At 44.1% G+C, this 18,801-nt stretch overlaps 1 protein-coding gene across 1 annotated transcript in view; it reads left to right on the top strand.

Moving 5' to 3' along the window:
* The window catches only part of LOC124545448 (protein son of sevenless-like), a 177,065-nt gene that overhangs the window by 9,546 nt on the left and 148,718 nt on the right, over positions 1-18,801 (top strand).

Raw genomic sequence — 18,801 nt, 5'->3', positions numbered from 1 at the left:
TTGGAACCATAATGGCCTATGAAGAACCTTAAGGGTTTGAACTGAAATTTCCACTCATCACTTGAATTTTCACTTATCCTCCTGACAGGTACAAACTGCCATGGACTGAAACTCAAAAGCTGACTCTTTGGTTTTTGCCTTTTACAGGCAACCATATAAGTATATCTTGTGCTTAAGTGACATTTACATAGAAGACTTCGTCTGTGCTGCTATGAGCCACATTATTAAACATATGTATGTTGGAGGGGTATTGCTGTATATGATCCTCTGTCAAAGTAAATAATCAAAGGAAAACTTTTTGTATTGTTTCCCAATTTTAAATGACATCTCCCCTTTGTTTTTGTGACATTACTATGCTGACAAATTAGAAAAGTTTGTTAAATAAAAACATGCATGTGCTGGCATTTGATGGAAGAATATGTAGCAACAGTTTCAGTTCAGTATTGAGGGCAAAATCTTTGATTGGTAAATGCACTGCAGTAATATGTTGATCTTCATAGCACAACCATCACTATCATGTGATCTGAAGCATTGAAGTTTCTTTTTGGACATGTTTGCAGTTCTCAAGGACAGAATTTTTCCAAAAGAGAAAATTGATGACTGTCATGGTTAAAAAAAATGTTTGAACTGTAATGACAAACTCCTTGAAATAAAATGAATTGAAATTATTGTATGTCAGCTTCAGTCAGACAAATAATTTCGTAACCAGTTTCAGCATCCTGAGGAGACACAAAGCTTAAGAGGAAATTGACCCCCTGCCAGTGTCTTGCCTGTGAAATAACTTGCATAAATCATTTTGACATTATATTGTTGTTGTTGTTTCCATGGCACTGTGTTGTGATTTCTGAGATTTTCTTGGCATAGTTGGTAAATTTTCCCATTTCTAACCCAGTAATGATTCCATGTTTGTGTAAGTATTTCAACTGCTGGGCTAATCATCTTCTACAGATGTATATACATCATACTAGGCACAGAAAGCTGGTTAAAACCTCAGATTGATAGCAGTGAGATTTTTGGGAAAGTTTCAAGTGCACAGTGAAAGGATAGGCTAATGGGAAATGGAGTGTATTTGTTGCAATTAACAAGAAACCCAGATCCGCAGAGATACAAATTGAAGCTGCATGAGAGACCGTTTGGGCAAGACCCAGCACAAAAGATGAGCACAAACTTTTAATTGTATCTTTCTATATAATTGGATCCTTCGTAACATAAATGGAAATTAATGGATGGAGCTGTACCTAAAATAAGAGTAAGGCAACCACTTACCTATAGTGGATGTGTGGAGCACAGAAACACATAACAGGAAATAGCATCCACAGTAGCTTTAGCAGACTAGTCTTTTTGTAGCAATGGTACACACATTCACACACTGTGTGAATGTGTGTACAATTACTAGAAAAAGAACTAGTGTGATGTGTTTCTGCTTTCAATACATCGATCCGCTGTAGGTGACTGGTTGCCTTTCCCTTATTTTACACAGTTGGATCTTTCTGCTGACCACCAGTTTCGCTCCCAGGTGTAACGATGTCATCATTGAAGGAGACTGTAATCATTGAACGATCAGTAGAGGTAGTATGATGAAACATCCTGAGAAACATTTAGGAATTCTCTGAAAAACTTTGTAGAAAAGATAGGTAATAAGGCCAATAATGGTGGGAATACATTGGATCTAATGGAAACAGATCTGTTCTCTTTGAGGGTGCCCATATTGAAGCTGGTACCAGTGACCAGAACAATTACTACCAAAGAACAAAGGGGTGGGTGGGTGGGGTGGGGTGGGGGTGGGGGGGGGGAGAATGATATACAGGGTGGTCAGAAACAGTCTGAAAAGCTTGTAAGCATCTTTCTGGGTATATTGTGCTGAGAAATAATCGTTAAGGAAAAAAACTTTTGATACTTTGTGCCGCTTCAGAGTTAATTAACATTGAACCTAGCCATCAGGCCATTTTGCATGCAGCTTCCAGTGGCCCACCAGAGATGGTGTTGCCAAATGGTTTGTTTCCTAGAACTGAATGAGAAAAAGAGCTATAACTTTAGGACGAGATGATACTAAGGATCAAACCTGATCCAAAGCCTGAGCAGTCTTGTGCACTATCATCTACATTATGAGAGCAACTGACACTAATTGTATCTGGTGGGTGACTTGAATTCCCAATGGCTAACTTCAATGCTAATTAACTCAGAAATGGCACAGCATATCAAACTTTTTTCCTTAACAAATATTTCTCAGGATGACCTACCCTGCAAAACCTTCACAAGCTTTTCAGACAGTTTCTGACCATGCTGTATATGTTCAACAAACTAGATGCAAAGCAGTAGTGTCACCTTTCAATGAGGAGCTTGACACTTTCAGCACAGGATTGGTGCATGCAGAGGAATTATGGATCAAATTTAAATGAAGAGTTGTCCATGCAGTTGATTGATGTTCACGTAGTAAAACAGTTCACGATTATGAGGCCACTACATGGTATGTGGTAGCTGAAAAGAAACAGACACAACTGCAAACAGCTGTAAAACAAAGCATAGAGGTGTAGATTGAGAGATATTGAATGACATGCATTTGACTGTCGAGAGCGGTGCATGAAGCTTTCGATGACTGCCTTAGCAAAATGTTATTCAAAGATCCCTCCCAAAACATGTTGGTACTGAATTGAATGTCAAGATATTCATGGATGAGACAGGAACTGATGTTGAGGGTTCCAAAACAAGAGCAGAAATTTGGAACTCCCACACCCCTCCTTCCCATTAAAAAATTCATTTACCAAGGAAGAAGCCGGGAGTATTGCCCCAATTTAATTCTCGCTCTACTGCAGAAATGGGTGAAATAGATATTAGCGCCAGTGGCATTGAGAAACGGCTGTAATCGTTAAAATTGAACCAAGATTCATGGCCGGATGGAATCCCTGTAAGATAGTATACTGAATTTGTGTTGGAGTCAGATCCTCTGTAAACTGTAATGCACAATAGATCTCTGAATAAAAATTCATGCTAAGTTTTTGGAAGTAAGAACAGGTCACACCTGTCTATAAGAAGGGCAGCCAAAGTTATCCACAAAACTATTGTCCAATATCCTTGACAGCCATTTGTTGTAGAATCAGAGAATCTATTTTGAGCTCAAATGTAATGTAGTACCTCAAACAGAATGACCTTATCTGTGCTGATCAGCATGATTCCAGAAACTTTAGTCATGTGAAACCCAGTTCGCATTTCTCTCACATGACTTCCTGAAAGCCATAGATCAAGGTAGTCAGATAGGTGCAGTATTTACTTGACTTCCAAAAAACATTTAACTCAGAACTACACTTATCCTTATTATTGAAAGTACGACTGTGTGGTGTATCAAGCAAAATTTGTGACTGAACTGTGGATTCGTAGACATGAAGGGAAAGTTATCAACAAATAATAGGACTGCAGTTGTGCCTCAGGGAAGTATGTAGGAACCTTAGCTGCTCATGTTGTATTAATAATCTGGCAGACATTAGTAATATTATCCACAGACTTTTTGTGGATCAGTTGTCTTTAATGAAGAAGTGTCTGGCGGGGTGGAGGGGGAGGGGGAGGGGGAAGTGCACAAATATGAGGTCCGATTTTGATAAGATTTCCATGTGGTGCAAAGTTTGGCAACTTTCTTTAAATGCTCACAAGTGGACTAAAAAAACAGTAGCATCATATGACTACAGCATCAGTGAGTCATAGTTGGAATCTGTCAATTCATACAAATGTGTTGCTGTTACAGTTTGTTCTTTTGTGTGTTACTTGATTGTTTTTATTTTTAACTAGCATAGACTGTATGGCCTGCCAAGATTTTTGAATTTTTTTTATTTAATCAAATTTTTATGTTGTTCACAAATTGCAACACCTTCTAGGCTTTTCACGCTAATTGAGACCATACAAGCATGATCTTTTCTGAATGTGCTTCTGATCAAAAAGCAATTCTGGTACTGGAGTCCAAATTTTTTGTTGATCATGCCTTTTGCATTCTTTTGGAAATATTTCCATGTCTACTTTCATCCCCTAACAAATATTCCCTTATATCTAACTGAAAAGTGAAATAACAATTTTCATAAATTTACCTGTAATTTTTTTTTTTTAATGTAATCAAACATATTTTGAAAAATTTTGATCCCCTATTGCACATCATTACAGGTTGAATTTCCAGAAACACTGAAACATGCGTTGTTTTTATTTCTGACCAAGAAGTCAGATACCAATTGTCATAGAGCTGCAGCCTTAAAAATCCATTAGTAGTTCTTTAGTAATTATTTGTGTTAAAAAAAAACTTTCAACAACTATTTTGCCCCATTAGTGGTTGAATTTCCAAAAACACTGAAACAAATATTTTTTATTTTCTGACTGAGAAATCAAATACCAGTTTTCATAGTTCTAGCTTCAAAATTCCCTTAATAGCGACATAATTTCAAAAAACCTTTCATCCCCTATTTCACCCACTTAGCAGTGCAATTTTGGACAAACCCTTCGTAAACAATGTCTCTAAACTCCAGTTCACGCTGTTAGGGGTTGACTATTCCAAAGACAGTGAAACAAGTATTTTTTAATCTCCGTCTGAGAAGCCAAACACCAATTTTCAAAAATTTAGCTTTAAAAATGCTTTTGCAGGGAAATATTTTCATAAAACATGTCACCCTGTATTTCACCCCCTTAGGTGTTGAATTTCCAAAAATGGTGACCTGCAAATGTTTTATTTCTAACAGAAGCCAAATAAGTACGTTCATAGATTTAGCTTCAAAAATGCTTGTACAATAAAGTCTTTCCATAAAAACTTCAGTCACCTGTTTCACCTCCATAAGGGCTGAATTTCCACAAACAGTGAAACACTTATTTTATTTCGAACTGAGAATCCAAATGTAAATGTTCATGGATGTAGCTTTAAAAATGCTTTCATAATAAAATATATTCGTAAAAATCCTCATACCCTATTTCACCTTCTTAGGAGTTCAGTTTCCAAAACACTGAGGCATATATTTCAAACAATGGAAAATCCATGATGGAATGTAACAATATTTTGAAAGGGAAGGTTGCTACTCACCATATAGTGGAGATGCTGAGTCACAGATAGTCACAGCAAAGACTCTCACAACTAAAGCTTTTGGCCATTAAGGCCAATATCAACAATAGACAATACGCACGCACAGGCACATGCAGAATGCAACTGGCACACGTGACTGCAGACTCAGGTAACTGAAAGCACACTGTGAGCAGTAGCACCAGTGCTTGATGGGACTGTTGACTGGATGGGGGTAAGGGGGAAGCTAGGGCGGGGAGGGGGGGGGGAGAGTATGGTGGGGGTAGCGGACAGTGAAGCGCTGCAGGTTAGACGGAGGGGCAGGGGAGAGGTGGGGAGGAGGGGGGGGGGAAGGAGGCGGCTGTAGTGGAAAAGGAGAGATATAAAAAGACTGGGTGTGATGGTGGGCGGGATATGTCTCATTTCAGGGCACAACGAGAGGCAATCGAAACCCTGGCGGAGACTGTAATTCAGTTTCTCCAGTCCTGGGTGGTACTGAATTATGAGAGAGATGCTCCTCTGTGGCTGGACAGTGGGACTTTGGGAGTTGGAGGGAGACAGGAAAGATAAGGGATGGGAGATTTGTTTTTGTACAAGGTTGGGAGGATAATTCCAGTTTCCCACCACCTCCCAGTGTCCCACCGACTGACCAGAGAGAAGCATTCCCCACGTAACTCGGTACCAAACTGGATGGAGCAATTGAATTACATTCTTTGCCGGGGTAATGATTACCTCTCCTCGTGCCCTGAAATGAGAAATGTCGTGCTCACTATCCGACCCACCCCTCCCACAGTGGTATTCCACCGTCCACTGAACCTACAAGATATACTCGTCCGTCCTTACACAACCCCTGTTCCCAATCCCTTACTTCATGGCTCATACCCGTGTAATAGATCTAGATGCAAAACCTGTCCCATACATCCTCCCACCACCACCACCTACTCCACTCCAGTCACTAACATAACCTATCCCATCAAAGGCAGGGCTATATGTGAAACCAACCAGTCATGTGATCTACGAGCTAAGCTGCAACCACTGTACTGCATTCAATGTGGGCATGATAACCAATAAGCGGTTTGTCCTCCTGAATGGCCACCGACAAAATGTGGCCAAGAAACAAGTGGACCACCCTGTTGCTGAGCACACTGCCAAACATGATATCCTTCATTTCAATGACTGCTTCACAGCCTGTGCCACATGGATCCTTCCCACCAACACCAGTTTTCTGAATTTCGCAGGTGGGAACTTTCCCCGCAATACGTCCTATGTTCCCATAACCCTCCTGGCCTTAAACTTCGTTAGTAACTGTCCTCACCCGTCTAACCCCTTCCCTGTTCCCAATCCAGCACTAGACAGCCATTGTTCCACCATTACATGCAGTCTTTTTATTTCTCTCCTTTTTTGCTACAACCTCCAGCTCCCCCTCCCCACCTCTCCCCTTCCCCTCCATCTAACCTGTAGCATTTCACTGTCAGTCACCCCCACCATACTATCCCTCCCCCTCCCTGCTCCAGCCTCCTCCTTACCCCACCCATTTGCTTCTCCTATCATGCACTGGTGCTGCTGCTCACAGTGTGCTTTCAGTTACCTGAGTCTTCAGTTGTGTGTGTGTGTGTGTGTGTGTGTGTGTGTGTGTGTGTGTGTGTGGGTGGGGGGGAGGGGGGGGGGGAGGCGTTGTCTATTGTTGGCGTAGGCCTTTACGGCTTAGCTTTAGTTGTGAGAGTCTCTTTGTTGTGCCTATCTGTGACTCAGCATCTCTGCTAATTGGTGAGTAGCAACATTCCTTTTCATAATACTGAAACGTATATTATTTTTATTTGTAACCAATAACTCAAATACACATGTTCATAGATGTAGCTTTAAAAGTCTTTAGTTGTTCTTGAATAATGATGTATTTTCAAAAGGAGCTTTCATATACTGATCTGATATTTATAATCAGTTACAGACGAATGAGAATGAAGAAAAAGGACAGCGGAAGCACATTTTAAAATATCATAGTTGGGAGAAAAAGAGATAATATAAGAACTGATTATTTGCCTTTTGGAGATTATATTGCCATCTTAGTTGAATCCATAGAGGATGTAACAGGGCAGATAAATCTCGTAAAAGACAGCTGTGAAAGCAGGCCTTGTATATAGCCTTTGAAAAAATAGAATATATGACAGATGTGAAAGAGGCACTGCAATATATGGATTGTAAAAAGGCTGCAAAATTTAAATATCTCGGTGGAATAATACAACCAAATACTTAGGACGAAGGGCTAACTTAGCAAGAGCAAGGAAAATGTTATTGCCTTTTCAATTAACAAAAAACCTGTGTGACAAGAAATCTATTTCCATAAATGCAAAACTCTGGAACTACAATACTGTCATTAGACCAGAATGTCTTCATGATTCAGAATGCCTTTTCCCCCCAATTATAATTTTTTAAATTCCTCCTCCTGTTGTTTTCCTGTATTACCTGCTTTACCTTTTCTACTATATGATTGAAAATCAATGGAGACAGTCCACCTCTGTTGTTTACAGCACCTTTGATCTCAAAAGCCTTTAAGGATTCACCAACAAAATTAATTTTGCATTGCGTATTTATAAGTTTTTGTGATTTTGACAGATGCTGATGTGTTGTTAGCTCCAAACTCTTTTAAGGGATTGAGTAATGTTTCCATGTCAGTCAAATCTTATGCTTTTTTTGAAGTCTACAGATGTTATATAAATGCAATTAGGTGAAGTGTAGAAGAAGGAATGCATAATAATCAGAAAAATTGTGGGTCACAGTATGACAATGGAACCGTACATGTTCAAATGCAATTAGGTGAAGTGTAGAAGAAGGAATGCATAATAATTAGAAAAATTGTGGGTCACAATATGACAATGGAACCGTACATGGTGTCTTGTCTGTTCTGACTCGCTTAGTGCACTACAAGCCCTTCACCAAATGTAGTCAGTGGACCAGTTGATTCAACTCATCCTTGACTCCTTACAGTGGCTCCAGCACTGTGGCAAGGAGGTGATCTTTTGCTGGGTACCTGGCTACATCGGAGAACAGGGAAGGGCGACAAAGCTGCCAAGGAAGTATGTTGGGATAGTATCATCTGTCACTTTCGCATCCCATTGGACACCGTCGTCTCATTTTCTGACAGACGCATGGTGCATTTGTGGGAGACTAAATGGTTGAAGGTGACAGAAAACAAACTGCAATCTCTCAACTCGACTACACAGAGATGGCAAACTTCATGTCATCCTCACTGCAGGAAGGAGGTTCTGATTACCAGGCTTGCGCATCAGACCTAGCCCTTTAACACATGGCTCCTTCCTCTGACAGGAGGATCCACCACTTTGCGAGGCTTGCGGTGTGCCACTTTTAGTTCCGCAAATTTTGGCAATGTGTGCCTTATATGCTGATACGGCAGCCCTCAGTCTCGAAAGAGATCTGCCTGCCGTCTTCATCGGTACTGATTCTAGTGTTAAAAGGGTGGTGAAATTTTGTGAACTGTCAGGTCTCATCCCTAAATTGGTGGGGAAGGGAGGCAGACTTTCAAGCATAATAATCTGCTCCGCATGTGGAGCAACCACCCATGATCCCCCAGGGGGTCCACAACTCTTTTGTTGATAACGTGCGTAGCGAGCACGGGACCTCGAGCTAATGTGGCTCTCCTTCCTTTCCGGGCTGCATACTTTCCCTTTCCGCATCCTTCCCCGTCCCCCATCTTTGCCCCCCCCCCCCCCCCCCCACCTCACCTCTGGCTCTTTCCTTCCCTTTCTCCCCCTCTGGGAGTATGGTTTGTGCCTACGTCCGGAGACGGACGGTCGAAACTGTTACAAATTCCTTGCTTTCTACACTTGCAAGTCTTCGTCCTTCCTCTGTCCTTCTCTTTTCCTTACCTCTTCTCTTTGCCCTTTTGTCTGCTGCGGCGTTTGAGACCCCTCTTCTTTCCTTTCCCTTTCTCTTTTTTCTTCCCTGTGTGTGTCTGAAGGCCGACCCACGCATTTCCATGCATAGCCGGTGACGGGGTAACGCGTAATTCCCCGCCCGGGGTAGACAGGTAGGACACGTACTTACCCCCTGGTAACGGCCAGGCCCAGGGAGGGGTGATTATCCGAGCTGATACCTTCTGAAAGTGCCTATTGGTCCCTCCGGCCGTTTGTCGGGAGGTGTGACCTGAGGTGTGAACAATCACCTAAGGCGGGAGTGCCCTCAGAGAGGGCCCCCACAAGGGAGGAGCGTGCCATCGGAGACGCCGGTAATCATGGGGGATTCTTCTGCAATGGTTTTCTCACCTTCCACTATGTCTGCTCACAAGCGTAAGTTCACTGAGTCTCAGCCACAGACAGTTCTTCTATCGTTGCCACAGTTCCTTGTTGTTTCTCGGTCTGACGAAGGTCACGACTTCTCCACGGTCAACCCTTTCATTATTCTGAAAGGTGTTGACGCAATTGCAGGTCCTGTAAAGTCGTGTTCCAGATTACGGAATGGCACCCTGTTGTTAGAAACAGTCAGTGCCCTCCAGGCACAAAAATTGCTGCATACGTCACTGCTCCACACCTTCCCTGTCCGGGTTGAAGCACACCGCACTCTAAATTCCTCGCGTGGAGTCGTTTATACACGCTCCCTTGATGGATTGTCTGACGAAGAAATTCAGCACTACCTGTCTGACCAGGGCGTCACTGCTGTTCATAGAGTTCTGAAAAGGGTTGACACGAACATCATTCCAACCCGCACTGTCTTCTTGACATTTGACAAAGTTCAACTCCCATCGAAAATCAAAGCAGGCTATGAGATAATTTCCGTTCGCCCTTACGTCCCAAACCCTACATGTTGCTATCGGTGTCAGCAGTTCAATCACACCAGCCAGTCCTGTTCCAATCCCGCCAAATGTGTTACGTGTGGCAAGGATGCCCATGAGGGTGCTTGTCCACCTCCATCCCCTCGCTGCATAAACTGTATGGGTGACCACGCTGCTTCCTCTCGAGATTGCCCCCGTTTTTAAGGACGAAAAGCTCATCCAGGAAATCAGAGTGAAGGAAAAGGTGTCGACCTTTGCTGCTCGAAAATTATTCGCCAGTCGACTGCCCACCGTGCCTCAGACAGGAAAATACAGCACTGTCCTTGCTTCTCCTCGGCCAACAAAGGAGGTGGCCATGCAGACTTGCGACCTCACCTTTAGTGCCACGGTCGTTACGTCGGCCAGCGCAAAGATCGCCCGTTCAACCTCACCTCTTTTGCCTGCCCACTCTATGGCTCACCCTTCATCGGGTTCTGCAAAATCTCGAACCCAAAAGTCAGACACCAAGACTTCGAAAAAAGAGCGTACTCGTGAAGATTTTTTACGTACCCCAACTTCACACCCATCGGTTCCTCCTTCATCTAAACATCGTACTTCCAAGAACGCTACAAAGAAACCCAGTTCATCTCCTCCTCCGCCAAGGCGTGTCCCATCTACAGCACCACCTGGCGGACATCACCCTCGGCCGTCTTCTGTGTCGCCGAGGCGCACTGCTGGTGACCGATCAACCGGCCGATCGCTGGTGGCAGGAGCTGCTCCTGAACAACCTATGGATCAGGATCTTCTGCCTTCGGCTGAATGCCATTCCATGCTGTCGGTCGCAAGCTCTGAGCAGTCGTTGAGTTGACAGCAACCTTGGTCACATTTCTCCATTTTCTGTTCACCCTATGTCCATTATCCACTGGAATATCCGCGGCATTTGAGCCAATCGGGATGAATTGTCGATCCTCATACGATCCTACTCGCCGGTCATCTTCTGTCTTCAGGAAACAAAGCTGCGTCCCCATGACCGCTTTGTTCTCCCTCATTTTCATTCCGTCCGATATGATCTCCCCTCTGTTGAAGGCACTCCAGCCCATGGAGGACTCATGATTCTTCTCCATGATACTCTCCATTATCACCCAATCCACTTAAACACTTCCTTCCAAGCTGTCGCCGTCCGTCTTTCCCTTTCTGGATACACGTTCTCTCTTTGTACGGTATACGTTCCATCGTCCACACCAATGGCACGAGCTGATCTCTTTCATCTTCTTGGTCAGCTTCCACCCCATTTGTTGGTTGGGGACTTCAGTGCCCACCACTCGCTTTGGGGATCTCCACATCCTTGTCCACGTGGCTCACTATTGCTAGACGTCTTCCACCAAGCGGATCTAGTTTGCCTCAACACTGGGTCCCTACATTTTTGTCTGCCTCCACGACAACTTTATCTCATTTGGACCTTGCGGTCGGTACTGTTCCGCTAGCTCGGCACTTCGAATGGTTCGCCCTTGATGATACACACTCGAGTGACCACTTTCCATGTGTCCTTAGACTGCAGCCTCACCTGCCATATATGTGCCCGCGACGCTGGAAGTTTGCCCAAGCCGATTGGACACTTTTTTCGTCACTAGCGACATTCGATGACCGTCACTTTCCCAGCGTCGACGATGAGGTCAAACACATTACCGACGTTATTCTTACAGCTGCGGAACATTCAATACCATGCACCTCCGAATTGCCCCGGTGCCCCCCAGTTCCTTGGTGGAACGAGGCATGCCGTGACGCAATAAGTGAGCGGCGACATGCTCTCCGCGTTTTCCGCCACCATCCTACTTTGGCCAACTGTATCCACTATAAACAGTTCCGTGCGCGATGCCGTCGTGTCATCCGCGATAGCAAGAAGGCAAGCTGGAAATTCTTTATTGGCTCATTTAACACCTTCACTCCCTCCTTGGAAGTTTGGAGTCGGTTTCGACAATTCTCAGGCGCGCCTAGTTTCTCCCCGGTCTCTGGGCTCACTGTCGCGCATGATACATTAGTGGACCCCGTCGCAATTTCTAACTCATTGGGTCAGCACTTTGCTGAGATTTCAAGCTCTTCAAATTACCCGCCAGCGTTTCTCCTGAAGAAACGTGCAGCGGAAGCGCGACATCTTGCTTTCTCCTCCCAAAATCGCGAAAGCTACAATACTGTTTTCTCCATGTGGGAACTACAACATGCACTCTATTCTTCTCGTTCCTCCGCCCCAGGACCGGATGGTATCCACGTCCAAATGTTGCTGCATTTATCAACCCATAGTCTGCGTTACCTCCTTCGCCTTTATAATCGAATTTGGGCAGACAGTACTTTTCCCAGACGATGGCGGGAAGCTATCGTTGTTCCTGTTCCGAAACCTGGAAAGGACCTTCCGTTTTCAGACGTCGCTAAATTTATGGGTCTTATGTTTGACAGAAAACTGTGCTGGTCCTCCCATGTTTCCTATCTTTCGGCTCGCTGTCTGCGATCGCTCAACACCCTCCGTGTCCTGAATGGTACCTCCTGGGGAGCGGACCGAGTGGTCCTTCTCCGCCTCTATCGCGCCTTAGTGCGCTCGAAATTGGACTATGGAAGCATAGTCTACTCCTCTGCTCGGCCGTCTATTCTTCGGCGTCTCGACTCTATCCACCACCGTGGATTACGTTTAGTGTCTGGAGCTTTTTACACCAGCCCTGTGGAAAGCCTTTATGCTGAGACTGCTGAACCTCCGCTGTCCAATCAGCGAGCTGTCCTTCTGAGTCGTTATGCTAGCCATCTGTCTTCCATGCCGGCTAATCCAGCCCATGACATTTTTTTCGACGCCTCCTTTGATGTAGGGTATGCAGGCCACCCCTCCTCCCTACTACCACCGGGAGTCCGCTTCCGTCAACTGCTCCATTCTCTTTCCTTCCGCTTTCCTAAAACCTTCTTGACAACTTGGGGTACAGCACCGCCTTGGCTCCGTCCCCGGATATGCCTGCTCCCTGACCTTTGTCGATTTCCCAACGATGGTACCCCTTCACTTGTTTATCGTCGGGCATTTGCTGCTCTCTGTGCACAAAAGACGGAAGCCACATTTATTTACACCGACGGCTCGAAAACATCGTTAGGTGTAGGGAGTGCCTATATTGTTGGCGACACCCCAAATCACTTTCGGCTTCCCGACCAGTGTTCGGTTTATACTGCGGAGCTTTACGCTGTTCTCCAGGCTGTCCACTACATCCGCCGCCATCAGCGGATACAGTACGTTATCTGCTTAGATTCTCTCAGCTCTCTCCTCAGTCTCCAAGCTCTTTACCCTGTGCACCCTCTGGTCCACCAGATTCAGGACTGTCTGCGCTTGCTCCACCTGGGGGGCGTCCCGGTGGCGTTCCTCTGGCTCCCGGGACACGTTAGTATCTGTGGAAATGAGGCGGCCGATATTGCAGCCAAGGCTGCCGTCTCTCTTCTTCGGCCAGCTATCCAATCGATTCCCTTCGCCGATCTACGGAGCTTTTTATGTCGTCGTGTTGTTCATTTATGGCACGCACATTGGTCGACACTTCCCCATAATAAATTGCGGGTCGTGAAAGCTCTTCCTTGTGCTTGGACCTCTTCCTCCCGAGCGCGTCGTCGGGAGGAGGTAATTTTCACTAGACTCCGGATAGGGCACTGTCTTTTTAGCCATCGACATCTTTTAAGCGGCGATCCTCCCCCACTCTGTCCCCACTGCTCTCAGCTGTGGACGGTAAGACACCTTTTGAGTGCCCGTATTTTAACCCGTTACGCTCCCGTCTACAGCTATCGCCTGATATATCGTCGATTTTAGCAGATGACATGCGCTCAGCCGATCGCGTTCTCGAGTTTATTAGTGCCAGCGAAATGACGTCAGTCGTTTGAAGCTTTTTTTGGGGACAACCAACCCCTTTCTGTAGTGGATTTTTAAGCCTGCCTTCCTGCTTTTAGTTTCTCCAATTTTATGACTTTCGTTCCCATTGCTGCTGGTTTCCATTTTCGGTTTTTTACTGTTTCCTAAGTCGCGGACCGGGCGCTAATGCCCATAGCAGTTTTGCGCCCTAAAAAAAAAAAAAAAACACCCATGAGATTGGCATGCTGACTTTTTTCAGGGCACTGTGGACAATAATAATTATAATAATAATGACAATGGGAATTGGAAATTAAAAAGTAATAAAGAAGCTTATGAAAGAATAGGTTGAATATCAGACAAATAGAGGAAGAAGAGAGTTGTATTCTGTGGACAACTAAAAGGGCTAGATTAAAAGACGTAACAAAAAGAATTTTAACTTTTATACAGAAACCAAAAAACATTAATGGTGCAGATCAAAAAAAGTTAAATCAGATGTGAGGGAAATAGAAATAATGGAGGAAGAAATAGATGTGTGTGTGTGTGTGTGTGTGTGTGTGGGTGGGTGGGTGGGTGGGTGGGTGGGTGGGTGCGCGCGCAACACAGAGAGAGAGAGAGAGAGAGAGAGAGAGAGAGAGCGCAACACACACACAGAGAGAGAGAGAGAGAGAGAGAGAGAGAGAGAGAGAGAGAGAAGTTCAGAGCAAATGTAAAAAGTTTCAAGGATTTCCAGGAGAACACAAAGAAAATGACAGCCATAATCTGGACAGAAGAAAGAAGAGAAAAACATGGGAAAACAATGAAAACTTACTGGAAAGAAAGTGAGGAGAAAAGAAGAAAATATAAGTTGATCCAATACACATATGCAATGCTGATTGGTCCCTAATAACAGTCCCTGAATTTTCCTTAGAAATATTTTATTGAATCCATACTCTTTACTATGTGTTTCGGGTGTGACCTATCATCAGACAGTCATACAGAAAGTCAAAATAAATGACACACATTTACAGAATACATACTAGTGTACATAATAGCTGAAATTGTATAAGCACTGATGTATAGTGCACGAGAGAAAATCAGTCAAGTCCAATGCTTGAAAATGAAAACTGGAGTGAACAAATCACTCTACCCAGAGCAAAGTAAACTAAAAGTCCGCTGGAAGGTGTGATGAACTTAGTGCTCCAAATGATGTCAAATACAAGAAAAATTACAGAAAGTAACAAAAAGGCTACAGTTAGCCTTGTGTGACAATGAACGTCATCAAAAATCACAGCATTAATAAGAACAACCCATATACTACATTAAAATATTTACACTATGTGATCAAAGGTATCCGGACACCCCCAAAAACATACATTTTTCGTGTTAGGTGCATTGTGCCGCCACCTACTGCCAGGTACTCCATATCAGTGACCTCAGTAGTCATTAGACATTGTGAGAGAGCAGAATGGGGCATTCCGCAGAACTCATGGACTTTGAATGTGGTCAGGTGATTGGGTGTCACTCGTGTCATACATCTGTACACGAGATTTCCACACTCTTAAACATCACTAGGTCCACTATTTCCAATGTGATAGTGAAGTGGAAATGTGAAGGGACACACACTGCACAAAAGTGTACTGGCCGACCTCGTCTGTTGACTAACAAGAGACCGCCGACAGTTGAAGAGGGTCGTAATGTGTAATAGGCCGACATCTATCCAGACCATCACACAGGAATTCCAAACTGCATCAGGATCCATTGCAAGTACTATAACAGTTAGGCAGGAGGTGAGAAAACTTGGATTTCATGGTCGAGCAGCTGCTGATAAGCCACACATCACACTGGATTGAACAGTGGAAAAATGTGTGGAGTGACGAAATCACGGTACACAATGTGGCGATCCGATGGCAGGGTGTGGGTATGGCAAATTCCCAGTGAACGTCATCTGCCAGTGTGTGTAGTGCCAACAGTAAAATTTGGAGGCGGTGGTGTAATGGTGTAGTCTTGTTTTTCATGGAGGGGGGTTGCACCCCTTGTTGTTTTGTGTAGCACTGTCACAGCACAGGCCTACATTGATGTGTTAAGCACCTTCTTGCTCCCCACTGTTGAAGAGCAATTTGAGGATGGCGATTGTATCTTTCAACATGATCGAGCATCTGTTCATAATGCATGGCCTGTGGCTGGTTGATTACATGACAATAACATCTCCCGAAGGGGAGTGGTGGGTTAAGCATGCACTACATGGCGGAAGCGGCTACAAGGGTAACGGAGTACGTGTGGAGTGCACATGTGGGTTTTTTAGGTTAGAGAATTCTCTCCCTAGGCCCGACAAGATGCCTCCTGAGATGCGGCAACGTAGGAGTAGGCAAAATGCAACAGGGAATAACAATATTAATGTGCTAATAGTAAACTGCAGGAGCGTCTATAGAAAGGTCCCAGAACTGTTCTCATTAATAAGCGGTCACAATGCCCATATAGTACTAGGGACAGAAAGTTGGCTGAAACCAGACGTAAACAGTAATGAAATCCTAAACTCAGATTGGAATGTATACCGCAGAGACAGGCTGGACAGTGAAGGGGGAGGCGTGTTTATAGCGATAAGAAGTGAAATAGTATCGAAGGAAATTGACGGAGATCCGAAATGTGAAATAATTTGGGTGAATGTCACGGTTAAACCAGGCTCAGACGTGGTAATTGGATGTCTCTTTAGGCCCCCTGGCTCAGCAGCTGTTGTGGCTGAGCACCTGAAGGATAATTTGGAAAATATTTCGAGTAGATTTCCCCACCGTGTTATAGTTCTGGGTGGAGATTTTAATTTGCCGGATATAGACTGGGAGATTCAAACGTTCATAACGGGTGGCAGGGACAAAGAATCCAGTGAAATTTTTTTAAGTGCTTTATCTGAAAACTACCTTAAGCAGTTAAACAGAGAACTGACTTGGGGCGATAACATATTAGACCTTCTGGTGACAAACAGACCCGAACTATTTGAAACAGTTAACGCAGAACAGGGAATCAGCGATCATAACGCGGTTACTGCATCTATTATTTCAGCCGTAAATAGAAATATTTAAAAAGGTAGGAAGATTTTTCTGTTTAGCAAAAGTGACAAAAAGCAGATTACAGAGTACCTGACGGCTCAACACAAAAGTTTTGTCTCAAGTACAGATAGTGTTGAGGATCAGTGGACAAAATTCAAAACCATCGTGCAATATGCATTCGATGAGTATTTGCCAAGCAAGATCGTAAGATATGGAAAAGAGCCACCGTGGTACAACAACCGAGTTAGAAAACTGCTGCAGAAGCAAAGGGAACTTCACAGCAAACATAAACATAGTTAATGCCTTGCAGACATACAAAAATTACGCGAAGCGAAATGTAGTGCGAGGGGGGGCTATGCGAGAGGCGTTCAATGAATTCGAAAGTAAAGTTCTATGTACTGACTTGGCAGAAAATCCTAAGAAATTTTGGTCTTAAGTCAAAGCGGTAGGTGGATCAAAACAAAATGTCCAGACACTCTGTGACCAAAATGGTACTGAACAGAGGATGACAGACTAAAGGCCGAAATACTAAATGTCTTTTTCCAAAGCTGTTTCACAGAGGAAGACTGCACTGTAGTTCCTTCTCTAGATTGTCGCACAGATGACAAAATGGTAGGTATCGAAATAGATGACAGAGGGATAGAGAAACAATTAATATCGCTCAAAAGAGGAAAGGCCGCTGGACCTGATGGGATACCAGTTCGATTTTACACAGAATACGCGAAGGAACTTGCCCCCCTTCTTGCAGCGGTTTACCGTATGTCTCTAGAAGAGTGTAACGTTCCAAAGGATTGGAAAAGGGCACAGGTCATCCCCGTTTTCAAGAAGGGACGTCGAACAGATGTGCAGAACTATAGACCTATATCTCTAACGTCTATCAGTTGTAGAATTTTGGAACACGTATTATGTTAGAGTATAATGACTTTTCTGGAGACTAGAAATCTACTCTGTAGGAATCAGCATGGGTTTAGAAGAAGACGCTCGTGTGAAACCCAGCTCGCGCTATTCGTCCACGAGACTCAGAGGGCCATAGACACGGGTTCACAGGTAGATGCCTTGTTTCTCGACTTCCGCAAGGCGTTCGATACAGTTCCCCACAGTCGTTTAATGAACTAAGTAAGAGCATATGGACTATCTGACCAATTATGTGATTGGATTGAAGAGTTCCTAGATAACAGAACGCAGCATGTCATTCTCAATGGAGAGGAGTCTTCCAAAGTAAGAGTGATTTCAGGTGTGCTGCAGGCGAGTGTCATAGGACCGTTGCTATTCACAATATACATAAATTACCTTGTGGATGACATCGGAAGTTCACTGAGGCTTTTTGCAGATGATGCTGTGGTGTATCGTGAGGTTGTAACAATGGAAAATTGTACTGAAATGCAGGAGGATCTGCAGCAAATTGACGCATGGTGCAGGGAATGCCAATTGAATCTCAATGTAGACAAGTGTAATGTGCTGCGAATACATAGAAAGATAGATCCCTTATCATTTAGCTACAAAATAGCAGGTCAGCAACTGGAAGCAGTTAATTCCATAAATTATCTGGGAGTACGCATTAGGAGTGATTTAAAATGGAATGATCATATAAAGTTGATCGTCGGTAAAGCAGATGCCAGACTTAGTCATTGGAAGAATCTTAAGGGCTCGGTACGGGCTTTTGTTAAAGTTTCGAGAACATACCTTCACCGAAGAGTCAAGCAGTATATTGCTCCCTCCTACGTATATCTCGCGAAGAGACCATGAGGATAAAATCAGAGAGATTAGAGCCCACACAGAAGCATACCGACAATCCTTCTTTCCACGAACAATACGAGACTGGAATAGAAGGGAGAACCGATAGAGGTACTCAAGGTACCCACCGCCACACACCGTCAGGTGGCTTGCGGAGTATGGATGTAGATGTAGATGTAAAACATCCCTGTAATTGACTGGCCTGCATAGAGTCCTGTCTTGAATGTTATAGATCATCTCTGGGATGTTTTGGAATGCTGACTTTGTGCCAGGCCTCACTGACCGACATTGATACCTCTCCTCAGTGCAGCATTCTGCAAAGTGGGCTGCCATTCCCCTAGAAACCTTCCAGCACCTGATTCAATATATGCCTACGAGAGTGGAAGCTGTCATCAAGGCT

Source organism: Schistocerca americana, chromosome 8, assembly GCF_021461395.2.
Source record: "Schistocerca americana isolate TAMUIC-IGC-003095 chromosome 8, iqSchAmer2.1, whole genome shotgun sequence".
Lineage (NCBI taxonomy): Eukaryota > Metazoa > Arthropoda > Insecta > Orthoptera > Acrididae > Schistocerca > Schistocerca americana.
This window is presented reverse-complemented; position numbering and strand designations above follow the sequence as displayed.